This window comes from Loxodonta africana, chromosome 2 (assembly GCF_030014295.1).
Source record: "Loxodonta africana isolate mLoxAfr1 chromosome 2, mLoxAfr1.hap2, whole genome shotgun sequence".
Taxonomy (NCBI): Eukaryota; Metazoa; Chordata; class Mammalia; order Proboscidea; family Elephantidae; genus Loxodonta; species Loxodonta africana.
This window is the reverse complement of record NC_087343.1, coordinates 179,842,970-179,858,386: the sequence shown is the minus strand read 5'-3', so window position 1 is coordinate 179,858,386 and position 15,417 is coordinate 179,842,970. Positions and strand designations below refer to the sequence as shown.

At 39.7% G+C, this 15,417-nt stretch overlaps 1 pseudogene; it reads left to right on the top strand.

Annotated features, from left to right (window-relative positions):
* Nucleotides 1–575: 575 nt before the first annotated feature.
* LOC104846267 (zinc finger protein 280A-like) overlaps nt 576–15,417 on the top strand; it is a 30,857-nt pseudogene continuing 16,015 nt past the window's right edge.

Sequence of the window (15,417 nt, the reverse complement as noted above, 5' to 3'; positions counted from 1 at the left end):
ACGGGCAGACAGCGACTGTTTTCAGAACCAGGAGCCAGCGTACCAGGCAGGTGACCTTCGGAGCCGGATCTGGGGCAGAGCCCGGGGGGCAGAAGGCACAGAAAGGGGGCCCACCCCTTCCCCCCCGAACCCATCCCGGGAGGAAGTCTAGCAGGTTGGCGCAGCCGGAGGGAGAAGCACCTGGGAGGCGGTGACTGATCTGGGAGTGGGGAGAACAGCGTCCCAGCTGGGGTGCCATCCCGCCGGGAGTTAGGCGAGAAGCTGACGGGGCGCGAGCGGGGGGGGGGTCAACTATATTTCCCTAAAGTGACCCCAGGGCGGGGCCCACACGTTCGTGTGGAAGGACGCACACCCAGTCCGCGCATGTGGCGCGGCACACCAGAGGGAGAAATCCCCGGAAGTGTCTGGTCTCAAAGCAGGGAAAGCAGCATCCCAGACGGGGAGCCATTCTGCTGGGATCTGGGCGCACGCGCGGGCGGGGCGTGAGCGCGGGGTCCATTTTTATTACCCTGAATTGACCCAGGGGGCGGGACCACCTGGTTGTGCGAGTGACGCCCTCCCAGTTTGCGCGAGAGATGTGGCACACCAGAAGGAGAAGTCCCCAGGAGGAAGTGATTGGTCCCGAAGCGGGGAAAGTAGAGTCCCAGATGGGGTGCTGTCCTGCTGGGACTTGGGCGCACACACTAGCGGGGCGTGAGCTCGGGGTCCATTTTTATTACCCTGAATTGACCCAGGGGGCGGGTCCACCTGGCCGTGCAGGTGACGCCAACCCAGTTCGTGCGAGAGGTGTGGCGCACCGGAAGGAGAAGTCCCTGGGAGGAAGTGACTGGTTGCGGAACAGGGAAAGCAGCGTCTCAACCCGGAAGTCATCCCGCTGGGATTTGGGTGCGCGCACGGGCGGGGCGTGACCGTGGGACCCAATTATAATCACCTGAATAGACCCTGGGGGCGGGCCCACCCGTTCATGCGGGAAACGCCCACCCAGTGCCCACGAGCGGTGCCGCGCACCGGAGGAAGTCCCCAGGAGGAAGTGACTGGTTTCCGAGCAAGGAAAGCAGTGTCCTAACCAGGGACCCGTCCAGCCCGGATTTTGGCGAACGGGGGCGGAGCGTGAACGTGGTGTTCGGCTCTATATTCTGTGGTGCTACACTCCTAGCTCTCAGATCCCTCCCCCACGCTCCCCAGGCGGCCCCATTAACATCCGAATATGTGGAGCCAGAGGGAGAATTCAGATAGGGATCTGACTGCATTTTTTTTAGCTGACTACTTGGAAAATCTAGTTTCCCAGTGATGGCTCGGAGACAGCAGTCCATATCAAACCACATAAAGAAACAGACCATGACAGCTTCTCCAACCCCCCAAACAAAAGAATCAAAATCTTTCCCAAATGAAGATACAATCCTGGAATTATCAGATACAGAATATAAAAAACTAATTTACAGAATGCTTAAAGATATCACAAATGAAATTAGGATAAATGCAGAAAAAGCCAAGGAACACACTGATAAAACTGTTGAAGAACTCAAAAAGATTATTCAAGAACATAGTGGAAAAATTAACAAGTTGCAAGAATCCATAGAGAGACAGCATGTAGAAATCCAAAAGATTAACAATAAAATTACAGAATTTGACAACGCAATAGAAAGTCAGAGGAGCAGACTCGAGCAGTTAGAATGTAGACTGGGACTTCTGGAGGACCAGGGAAACAACACCAACATAGCTGAAAAAAAATCAGATAAAAGAATTAAAAAAAATGAAGAAACCCTAAGAATCATGTGGGACTCTATCAAGAAGGATAACTTGCGAGTGATTGGAGTCCCAGAACAGGGAGGGGGGACAGAAAACACAGAGAAAATAGTTGAAGAAATCCTGACACAAAACTTCCCTGACATCATGAAAGACGAAAGGATATCTATCCAAGATGCTCATCGAACCCCATTTAAGATTGATACAAAAAGAAAAACACCAAGACACATTATCATCAAACTTGCCAAAACCAAAGACAAACAGAAAATTTTAAAAGCAGCCAGGGAGAAAAGAAAGGTTTCCTTCAAGGGAGAATCAATAAGAATAAGTTCAGACTACTCAGCAGAAACCATGCAGGCAAGAAGGGAATGGGACGACGTATACAGAGCACTGAACGAGAAAAACTGCCAACCAAGGATCATATATCCAGCAAAACTCTCTCTGAAATATGAAGGAGAAATTAAGATATTTACAGATAAACACAAGTTTAGAGAATTTGCAAAAACTAAACCAAGACTGCAAGAAATGCTAAAGGAGATTGTTTGGCCGGATGACCAATAATATCAGGTACCAGCACAATACAAGGTCACAAAACAGAACGTCCTGATATCAACGCAACTCAAATAGGGAAAGCACAAAAACAAACAAATTAAGACTAATTCTAAAAAATAAATAAATAAACAAAATAATACACACAACAGGAAATCATGGAAATCAATAGATAAATGATCAAAATAATCAAAAAGAGGGACTAAATATAGGAGGCATTGAACTGCCAGATGGAGAGTGATACAAGGCGAAATAGAAGGATACAAGTTAGGTTTTTACTTAGAAAAATAGGGGTAAATAAAAAGGTAACCACAAAAAGGAATATCAATCCCATAACTCAAGAAAAAAGCCAAGAAAAACGTAACGACTCAAAAAACACAAAGTTAAACATTATGAAAATGAGGATCTCACAAGCTACTAAGAAAAACGGCTCAGCACAAAAAAGCATGTGGAAAAATGAAATGGCCAACAACACACATGAAAAGGCATCAAAATGACAGCACTAAAAACTTACTTATCTATAATTACGCTGAATGTAAATGGACTAAATGCACCAATAAAGAGACAGAGAGTCACGGACTGGATGAAAAAACACGATCCATCTATATGCTGCCTACAAGAGACACACCTTAGACTTAGGGACACAAACAAACTAAAACTCAAAGGATGGAAAAAAATATATCAAGCAAACAATAAGCAAAAAAGAAGAGGAGTAGCAATATTAATTTCTGACAAAATAGACTTTAGACTTAAATCTGCCACAAAGGATAAAGAAGGACACTATATAATGATAAAAGGGACAATCGATCAGGAAGACATAACCATATTAAATATTTACGCACCTAATGACAGGGCTGCAAGATACATAAATCAAATTTTAACAGAATTGAAAAGTGAGATAGACACCTCCACATATATAGTAGGAGACTTCAACACACCACTTTCGGAGAAGGACAGGACATCCAGTAAGAAGCTCAATAGAGACACGGAAGACCTACTTACAACAATCAACCAACTTGACCTCACTGACTTATACAGAACTCTCCACCCAACTGCTGCAAAATATACTTTTTTTTTCTAGCGCACATGGAACATTCTCTAGAATAGACCACATATTAGGTCATAAAACAAATCTTTGCAGAATCCAAAACATCGAAATATTACAAAGCATCTTCTCAGACCACAAGGCAATGAAGCTAGAAATCAATAACAGAAAAACTAGGGAAAAGAAATCAAATACTTGGAAAATGAACAATACCCTCCTGAAAAAAGACTGGGTTATAGAAGGCATCAAGGAGGGAATAAGGAAATTCTTAGAAAGCAACGAGAATGAAAACACTTCCTATCAAAACCTCTGGGACACAGCAAAAGCAGTGCTCAGAGGCCAATTTATATCGATAAATGCACACATACAAAAAGAAGAAAGAGCCAAAATCAGAGAACTGTCCCTACAACTTGAACAAATAGAAAGTGAGCAACAAAAGAATCCATCAGGCACCAGAAGAAAACAAATAATAAAAATTAGAGCTGAACTAAATGAATTAGAGAACAGAAAAACAATCGAAAGAATTAACAAAGCTAAAAGCTGGTTCTTTGAAAAAATTAACAAAATTGATAAACCATTGGCTAGACTGACTAAAGAAAAACAGGAAAGGAAACAAATAACCCCAATAAGAAACGAGAAGGACCACATCACAACAGAACCAAATGAAATCAAAAGAATCATATCAGATTACTACATAAAATTGTACTCTAACAAATTTGAAAACCTAGAAGAAATGGATAAATTCTTGGAACAATACTACTTACCTAAACTAACACATTCAGAAGTAGAACAACTAAATAGACCCATAACAAAAAAAGAGATTGAAACGGTAATCAAAAAACTCCCAACAAAAAAAAGTCCTGGCCCAGATGGCTTCACTGCAGAGTTCTACCAAACCTTCAGAGAAGACTTAACACCATTACTATTGAAGGTATTTCAAAGTATAGAAAAAGACGGAATACTACCCAACTCATTCTATGAAGCTACCATCTCCCTGATACCAAAACCAGGTAAAGACATTACAAAAAAGAAAATTTTAGACCTATATCCCTCATGAACATAGATGCAAAAATCCTCAACAAAATTCTAGCCAATAGAATCCAACAACACCTCAAAAAAATAATACACCCTGATCAAGTGGGATTTATACCAGGTATGCAAGGCTGGTTTAATATCAGAAAAACCATTAATGTAATCCATCACATAAATAAAACAAAAGATAAAAACCACATGATCTTATCAATAGATGCAGAAAAGGCATTTGACAAAGTTCAACACCCATTTATGATAAAAACTCTAACCAAAATAGGAATTGAAGGAAAATTCCTCAACATAATAAAGGGCATATATGCAAAGCCAACGGCCAATATCACTCTAAATGGAGAGAACCTGAAAGCATTTCCCTTGAGAACGGGAACCAGACAAGGATGCCCTTTATCACCGCTCTTATTCAACATCGTACTTGAAGTCCTAGCCAGGGCAATTAGGCTAGACAAAGAAATAAAGGATATCCAGATTGGTAAGGAGGAAGTAAAGCTACCACTATTTGCAGATGACATGATCGTATACATGGAAAACCCTAAGAAATCCTCCAGAAAACTACTGAAACTAATAGAAGAGTTTGGAAGAGTCTCAGGATATAAAATAAACATACAAAAATCACTTGGATTCCTCTACATCAACAAAAAGAACACCGAAGAGGAAATAACCAAATCAATACCATTCACAGTAGCCCACAAGAAGATAAAATACTTAGGAATAAATCTTACCAAGGATGTAAAAGACCTATACAAAGAAAACTATAAAACTCTGCTACAAGAAATTCAAAAGGACACATTTAAGTGGAAAAACATACCCTGCTCATGGATAGGAAGACTTAACATAGTAAAAATGTCTATTCTACCAAAAGCCATTTATACATATAACGCACTTCCAATCCAAATACCAATGTCATACTTTAAGGGGATAGAGAAACAAATCACTAATTTCATATGGAAAGGAAAGAACCCCCGGATAAGCAAAACATTACTGAAAAAGAAGAAGAACGTGGGAGGCCTCACCCTACCTGATTTCAGAACCTATTGTATAGCTACAGTAGTCAAAACAGCCTGGTACTGGTACAACAACAGGCACATAGACCAATGGAACAGAATTGAGAACCCAGATATAAATCCATCCACGTATGAGCAGCTGATATTTGACAAAAGACCAGTGTCAGTCAATTGGGGAAATAATAGTCTTTTTAACAAATGGTGCTGGCATACCTGGATATCCATTTGCAAAAGAATGAAACAGGACCCATACCTCACACCATGCACAAAAACTAACTCCAAGTGGATCAAAGACCTAAACATAAAGACTAAAACGATAAAAATCATGGAAGAAAAAATAGGATCTACCCTAGGAGCCCTAATACAGGGCATAAACAGAATACAAAACATTACCAAAAATGATGAAGAGAAACCAGATAACTGGGAGCTCCTAAAAATCAAACACCTATGCTCATCTAAAGACTTCACCAAAAGAGTAAAAAGACCACCTACAGACTGGGAAAGAATATTCAGCTATGACATCTCAGAGCAGCGCCTGATCTCTAAAATCTACATGACTCTGTCAAAACTCAACCACAAAAAGACAAACAACCCAATCAAGAAGTGGGCAAAGGATATGAACACACATTTCACTAAGGAAGATATTCAGGCAGCCAACAGATACATGAGAAAATGCTCTCGATCATTAGCCATTAGAGAAATGCAAATTAAAACTACGATGAGATTCCATCTGACACCATCTAGACTGGCATTAATTCAAAAAACACAAAATAATAAATGTTGGAGAGGCTGCGGAGAGATTGGAACTCTCATACACTGCTGGTGGGATAGTAAAATGGTACAACCACTTTGGAAATCCATCTGGCGTTATCTTAAACAGTTAGAAATAGAACTACCATACAACCCAGAAATCCCACTCCTGGGAATATACCCTAGAGATACAAGAGCCTTCATACAAACAGATATATGCACACCCATGTTTATTGCAGCTCTGTTTACAATAGCAAAAAGCTGGAAGCAACGAAGATGTCCATCAATGGATGAATGGGTAAATAAATTGTGGTATATTCACACAATGGAATACTACACATCGATAAAGAACAGTGACGAATCTCTGAAACATTTCATAACATGGAGGAATCTGGAAGGCATTATGCTGAGCGAAATGAGTCAGCTGCAAAAGGACAAATATTGTATAAAAAATATAAGACCACTATTATAAGATCTTGAGAAATAGAAAAAACGGAGAAGAACACATACTTATGTGGTTACAAAGGGGGGAGGGAGGGAGGGAGGGAGAGGGCTTTTTATTGATCAATCTGTAGATGGGAACTGCTTTGGGTGAAGGGAAAGACAACACTCAAAACAAGGAAGGTCAGCCTAATTGGACTGGATTAAAAGTAAAGAGGTTTCCGAGATAAAATGAATGCTTCAAAGGTCAGCGAAGCAGGGGCTGGGGTCTGGGGAACTTGGTTTGAGGGGACTTCTAAGTCAATGGGCAAAACAATTCTATTATGAAAACACTGCATCCCACTTTGAATTGTGGCGCCTGGGGTCCTAAATGCCAACAAGTGGCCATCTAAAATACATTAATTGGTCTCAACCCACCGGGAGCAAAGGCAAAGGAAGAACACCAAGGTCACACAACAACTAAGAACCCAAGAGACAGAAAGGGCCACATGAACCAGAGACCTACATTATCCTGAGACCAGAAGAACTAGTTGGTGCCCGGCCACAATCGATGTCTGCCCTGTCAGGGAACACAACAGACAACTCCTGAGGGAGCAGGAGACCAATGGGATACAGACCCCAAATTCTCATTAAAAGACCACACCTAATGGTATGATTGCGACGAGAGGAATCCCAGAGACAAGGCTCCCCAGAACTTCTGATGGCACAGGACAGGAACCATCTCCAAAGACAAATCATCAGGCACGAAAAGGACTGGTCAGTGGGGGGGAGAGAGATACTGATGAAGAGTGAGCTAATTAAATCAGGTGGACACGGGAGAGTGTGTTGGCAACTCTTGACTGGAGGGGGGATGGGAAGATAGAGAGAGAGGGAAGATGGCAAAATTGGCACGAAACGAGAGACTGAAAGGGCTGACTCAATAGGGGGAGAGCAAGTGGGAGAAGGGAGTAAGATGTATGTAAACCTACATGTGACAGACTGATTGGAATGGTAAATGTTCACTTGAAGCTTAATAAAAAAAAAAAAAAAAAAGACTTATAACAATTAAAAAAAAATGTAAATTGCTATCATCAAATACGATTACAAACTTCTTTATTTACCAAAGAAACATTTTTGTCTTATCAGAAGCTTTAAAAACCCTTTAGAACACTGAAAATGGCAACCTGTAAAGACCATTTGGAGCTTTTAATTTTTTTCTATAGAGATGATCTAGGGAAAAAATTATTGCAAGTGTATAAAATTAAAAGTTTGGGGAGGAAGTATGGAGTAAGGGAAAACAATAGAAATTACATGCATAACATTCTACTTTTTCCTGTATATTTTCCCCCTGCTTTTTATGGCTGACTGCTTCTTATTCTTTAATAATTATTTGAAATTCCCAAAAAATTTTGATCTATCAAGTAAGAATGAAGAACTTCTAGCTCCATTTACTCAAAGGGAGTGCTTTTATCTTCTCAGTAATTATAATTTTAAGTTGACAGAGGTAGAAGAGCAAAGATGAGGGCCAGTTAGGAAAAGGCTTATTTTTCTCTCTCTCTGCAAAGTGTCAAATGTAATATAAGGAATGGTAAAATTTGAAGCTATTTTAGAACAATATTACTTATACTAAATATCTTTTCTCCCTCTTATTTCTCATTGCGATTCTTAGGTCAGAATATGTAATTCTTTTCAACACTAAAATCCATTATTTAAAAAGAAGAAATTGTAGTTCAGAAACAATGGTAGAAAGATTCTAAGCTTTAAATTTTATTACATATAAAAGACAACTTCCTGGATTAACTCATTCAAGATATCTGTATGCTAAGATAGGAGTTATAAGTGAAGATTTTAGAGATATGTAGCATTTTCTCTGCAGAGACACCCTATATTTTGCTTTCAGGCATCAGAAAGGATTATCTTCCACTACTCAGAGATATAAAGAGACTTTGGAGGATGCCCTTTATCAGCACTCCTATTTAACATTGTGCTGTAAAACCTAGCTGGAGGAATAAGGCAAGAAAAAGAAATAAAGTGCCTCCAAATTGGTAAGGAAGATGTAAAATTATCCGTATTTGTGGATGATATGATACTATACATAGAGAACCCAAAGGACTCCATAAGAAAACTACTGGAACTAGTAGAAAGATTCAGCAGAGGAGCAGGATATGAGATAAACATACAAAAATCAGTTGGATTCCTATACACCAATAAAGAGAATGACAAAAAGGAAGTCAGGAAAATAATACCATTTATAAAAGCCTTTAAAAAAATAACCCCCCACATTTCTGTCAGTTTGTCATACTATGGGGGCTTGTATGTTTCTGTGATGCTAAAAGCTATGCCAGCTGTGTTCAAATACCAGAAGGATCACCCATGGTGGACAGATTTCAGCTGAGCTTCCAGACTAAGACAGATTAGGAAGAAAGACCCGGTGATCTACTTCTGAAAAGAATTAGCCAGTGAAAACCTTATGAATAGCAGCAGAACATTGTCTAATAAAGAGCTAGAAGATGAGCCCCTCAGGTTAGAAGGTACTCAAAATACGTCTGGGGAAGAGTTGCCTCCTCAAAGTGGAGTCAACCTTAATGATGTGGGTGGAGTCAAGCTTTCGGGACCTTCATTTGCTGATTTGGCATGACTCAAACTGAGAAGAAACAGCTGCAAACATCCATTAATAACGGGAATGTACAAAGTATGAATCTAGGAAAATTGGAAATCATCAAAAATGAAATGGAACACATACAGATCAATATCCTAGGCATTAGTGAGTTGAAATAGGCTGGTATTGGCCATTTTGAATTGGACAATCATGTGGACTACTATGCCAGGAATGACAACCTGAAGAGGAATGGCATTGCATTCATCATCAAAAAGAACATTTCAAGATCTGTCCTGAAGTACAATGCTGTCAATGATAGGATAATAGCCATACATCTACAAGGAAGACCAGTTAATATGGCCATTATTCAAATTTACAAACCAACTGCTAAGGCCAAAGATGAAGAAATTGAAGATTTTTACCAACTTCTGTAGTCTGAAATTGATTACCCATGCAAACAGGATGTATTGATGATTACAGTTGATTGGGATGTGAAAGTTGGGAACAAAGAAGGATCAGTAGTTGGAAAATATGGCTTTGGTGACAGAAACTGCCAGAGATCACATGACTGAATTTTGCAAGAGCAACGACTTTTTCATTGCAAATACCTTTTCTCACCAACATAAATGGCAACTATATACATGGACTTCATCAGATGGAATACACTAGAATCAAATCGGCTATACCTGTGGAAAGAGACTATGGAAAAGCTCAATGTCATCAGTCAGAACAAGGCCAGAGGCCGACTTCGGATCAGACCATAAATTGCTCCTATAGAAGTTCAAGTTGAAACTGAAGAAAATTAGAACAAGTCCATAAGGGCCAAAGTATGACCTTCAGTGTATCCCACCTGAATTTAAAGAACATCTCAGGAATAGATTTGATGTGTTGAACACTAAAGACCAGAGAGAAGATGAGTTGTGGAATGACATCAAGAACATCATACATGAAGGAAGCAAGAGGTCATTAAAAAGACAGGAGAGAAAGAAAGACCTAAATGGATGTCAAAAGAGACTCTGAAACTTGTTCTTGATGTCCAGTAGCTAAAGCAAAGGGAAAAAAATGATGAAGTAAAAGAGCTGAACGGAAGATCTCAAAGGGTGGCTCAGTGAGACAAGGTAAAGTATTATGATGACAAGTGCAAAGATCTGAAGGTAGAAAACCAAAAGGGAAGAACACGCTAAGCATTTCTCAATCTGAAAGAACTGAAGAAAACATTCAAATCTTGAGTTACAATACTGAAGTATTCTATGGAGAAAATATTAAATGAGGCAGGAAGCATCAAAAGAAGACGGAAGGAATATACAGAGTCACTATACCAAAAAGAATTGGTCGATGTTCAACCATTTCAGTAGGTAACATATGATCAGGAACTGATCGTACTAAAGGAAGAAGTCCAAGCTGTACTGAAGGCACTGACAAAAAACAAGGCTCCAGGAATTGACGAAATACCAGTTGAGATGTTTCAACAAACGGATGCAGCGCTGGAAGTGATCGCTCGTGTATGCTAAGATATTTGGAAGACAGCTACCTGGCCAAGCTACTGGAAGAGATCCATATTTATGCCTATTCCCAAGAAAGGTGGTCCACCCGAACGCAGATATTATCAAACAATATCAGTAATATCACATGCAAGCAAAATTTTGCTGAAAATCATTCAAATGCAGCTGCAGCAGTATATAGACAGAGAAAAAAAAAAAAAAAAAGGACAGAGAGCAGCTAGAAATTCAAGCCAGATTTAGAAGAGGAAGTGGAACCAGGGATATCATTGCTGATGTCAGATGGATCCTGGCTGAAACCAGAAAATACCAGAAAGATGTTTACCTTTGTTTTTTTGACTGTGCAAAGACATGTAACTGTGTGGACCATAACAAATTATGGATAACATTGCGGAGAACGGGAATTCTGGAACACTTAGTTGTGCTCAAGAGGAAACTTTACATGCATCAAGAGGCAGTTGTTCAAACAGAACAAGGGGATACTGCATGGTTTAAAGTTAGAAAAGATGTGCATCAGGGCTGTAGCCTTTCACTATACTTATTCAATCTGTATGTTCAGCAAACAATCCGAGAAGCTGGATTATATGAAGAAGAGTGGGACAGCAGAATTGGAGGAACACTAGTTAACAACCTGCATTATGCTGATAACACAACCTTCCTTGCTGAAAGTGAAGAGGACTTGAAGCACTTACTGATGAAAATCAAAGGCCACAGCCTTCAGGATGGATTACATCCCAACATAAAAAAAACAAAAATCCTCACAACAGGACCAATAACGAACAATGGGATAAATGGAGAGAAGATTGAGGCTGTCAAGAATTTCATTTTACTGGGATCCACAATCAGCACCCATGGAACCAATAGTTAAGAAATAAAAGATGCATTGCACTGGTCTTATTGGCTGAAAAAGACCTCATTAAAGTGTTGAAAAGCAAAGATGCCACCTTGAGGACTAAGGTGCACCTGACCCAAGCCATGGTTGTTTTCAATTGCCTCATATGCATGCAAAAGCTGTACAATGAATAAGGAAGATCAAAGAAGGATTGACACCTTTGAATTGTGTTCGTGAAGAATATTAAATACACCATGGACTGCCAAAAGAATAAACAAATCTCTCTTGGAAGAAGTACAACCAGAATGCTCCTTAGAAGCAAGGATGGTGAGACTATATCTCACATACTTTAGACATGTCATCAGGAGGGATCAGTCCCTGGAGAAGGGCATCATGCTTGGTTGAATGGAGGGTTAGTGAAAAAGAGGAAGACCCTCCATGAGATGGATTGACACAGTGGCTGCAACAATTGTCTCAAGCATAGCAACAATTGTAAGGATGGTGCAGGACCAGGAAGTGTTTCATTCTGTTGTGCATAGGGTTGCCATGAGTGGGAATCAACTCTGTGGCACCTAACAACAACAACAAAATAAAATACTTAGGAATAAATCTAACTAGGGATGTAAAAGACCTATACAAAAAAAATAAAAAAAAAACTATGAAACCAAAGAAGACCTATGTAAATGGAAAAACATCCCATACTCTGACTAGGTAGACCCACCATTGGGAAAATGTCAATTCTACTCAAAGCAATCTATGAATAAATACAATGCAATCTCGATCCAAATACCATGAAGATTATATGGAAAGATAAGAGGGCCTGGATAAATAAAGTACTATTGAAGAAAAAGAAAAAAGTAGGAAGACTCACTACCTGACCTCTGAACCTGTTATACAGTTATGGTAGTAAAAACAGCCTGGTACTAGTACAAAACAACAGACACATTGACCAATGGAACAGAATTGAAAACCCAGATGTAAATCCATCCACCTATGGTCACCTGATCTTTGACAAAGCCCCAAAGCCCATCAACTGCGGAAGAGACAGTCTTGTTAACAAATAGTGCTGGCAAAACTGGGTGTCCATCTGTAAAAAAAATCACACAGGACTCACACCTCACACCATACACAAAAACTAATTCAAAGTGGATCAAAGACCTTAATATAAAACTAAAAACTGTAAAGATCATAGGAGAAAAAATAAGGTCAATGCTATAGGACCTAATATTGACATAAATAGAATACAAAACATAACTAATAATACACAAACATTTGAAGATAAGCTAGTAACTGGAATCTTCTAAAAATTAAACACTTATGCTCATCAAAAGACTTCACCAAAAGAGTAAAAAGAGAACCTACAGCCTGGGAAAAAATTTTTTGGCTATGACAAATCTGACAATGGTCTAATCTCTAAAATCTATAGGAAAACCTCTCACCTCTATAACAAAAAGACAAATAATCTAATTAAAAAATAGTCAAACATTATGAACAGACACTTTACCAAAGAGGACATTCAGGTGGCTAAGAGACACATGAAGAAATGCTCATGATCATTAACCATTAGAGAAAGGCAAATCAAAACCACAATTTGATACCATTTTACCCCAACGTTACTGGCACAAATCAAAGAAAACAGGAAATAACAAATGTTGGAGAGGCTACAGGGAGCTTAGAACTCTTATGCACTGCTCATGGGAATGTAAAATGGTACAACCATTTTGGAAAATGATATAGCACTCCCTTAAAAAGCTGGAAATAGAAATATCATATGATCCAGCAATGCCACTCATAGGTATATATCCCAGAGAAATAAGAGCTGTCACATGAATAGATATATGTTCATTGAAGCATTTTTCACAATAGCAAAATGATGGAAACAACCTAAGTGCCCGTCAACAGATAAATGGATAAACAAATTATGGCACATGCACACAATGCAATACTATGCAACAATAAAGAACAATGGTGAATCTGCAAAACATAGCATGGATGAATCTGGAGGGAATTATGCTGAGTGAAGTGAGTCAATCATAAGAGGACAAATACCGTATGAGACCACTATCAAAACTCATGAAAATATTTGCCCTCTGAAGGAAACAATCTTTGATGGTTGCTAGGGAGAGAAGGGGTGGGAGGGAAAAATGCTAAATAGATAAGTGGTAACTTTGGTGAAGGGTAAGATAGTCCACAATATTGGGGTAGTCAGCACAACTTGACCAAGGCAAGGTCATGGAGTCTTCATGGATGCATCCAAACTCCCTGAGGGGCCAAATTACTGGGCTGAGGGCTGGGAACCATGATCTTGGGAGCTATCTAGCTCTATTGGCATAACATAGTTTATAAACAAAAAGTTTAACATGCTACTTTGGTGAGTAGCATCTGGGGTCTTAAAAGCTTGTGAGTGGTCATCTAAGATACTTCACTGGTCCCGCCCCATCTGGAACAAGGGAGAATGAAGAAAACCAAAGATTCAAAGGAAAGATTAATCCAAAGGACTAATGGACCACAACTACCATAGCCTCCACCAGACTAAGTCCAGCACAACTAGATGATGTCTAGCTACCACCACCGACTGCTCTGACAGGGATCACAATAGAGGGACTTGGGCAGAGCTGGAGGTAAATGTAGAACAAAATTCTAACTCCCAAAAAAAGACTAGACTTACTGGTCTGATAGAGGCTGGAGAAACCCTGAAAGTATGGTTCTCAGTCATCCTTTTAACTCAGTACTGAAGTCACTCCTGAGGTTCACCCTTCAGCCTAAGATTAGATGGGCCCATAAAACAAAACAAGACTAAATGGGCACACCAGCCCAGGAGCATGGACAAGAAGGCAGGAGGGGACAGGAAAGCTAGTAATGGGGAGCCCAGGGTCAATAAGGGGAGATTGTTGACAAGTACTGGAATTGGCAACCAATGTCACAAAACAGTATGTATATTGTTTACACTGGGCAAATGTGCTTTAAAAGACCTCTCCAAAATCTTAAAAAGCAAAGGTATCACTTTGAGGACTAAGGTGCGCCTGACCCAAGACGTGGTATTTTCAATCGCCTCATATGCATGTGAAAGATGGTCAGTGAATAAGGAAGACAAGAGAAGAATTGATGCCTTTGAATTATGGTGTTGGTGAAGAATATTGAAAATACCACGGACTGCCAGAAGGATGAACAAATCTTTCTTGGAAGAAATACAGCCAGAATTCTCCTTAGCAGTGAGGATGGTGAGACTTTGTCTCATATGCTTTGAACATGTTATCAGAAGAGATCAGTCCCTGGAGAAGGACGTTATGCTTGGTAAAGTACAGGGTCAGTGAAAAAGAGCAAGACAGACAGCAAGATAGATTAACACAGTGACAACGACAGTATCTCAAACATATCGATGTTTGTGAGAATGGTGCAGGACTGGGCAGTGTTTTGTTCTGTTGTACATAGGTTTGCTATGAATCATTACCAACTTGACAATGCCTAACTACAACAAGCTGTTGGATAAGTGAACTTGAACCCCTTTTAATCTGCGGGTCCTTCTGTTCAAGATTCAAATTCCAGGAAGAGAGTATCTGACCTCTTGCTGTACCTTGGCCAGGGGTTGAGGGAGACCTTGATTTACTGTCCCATTGAATCTGTATACAAAACAAGATTAGGCTCCTGTGACTCAAAACTGAAGGAATTGATGCTGGGATGGCAATAAACAACATACTACAAACAAACAGATGAAGCATATATTTCCACAGCACTTTTATTATGGGAGTGAATTGCATAGCAGAACTATTCAGAAGCGAATGTTCTCCTGATGCTTTCTTATTTTTAAAATGTCAATATTTCTGTAGACATCCCATTAAAAATTAAGTATGGGGAATGTTGGTAACGTTCCAATTAAAATAGGCTAAAAAGAATGCAAAAGTAGAAGAACCGTGGTGGATCTGCAA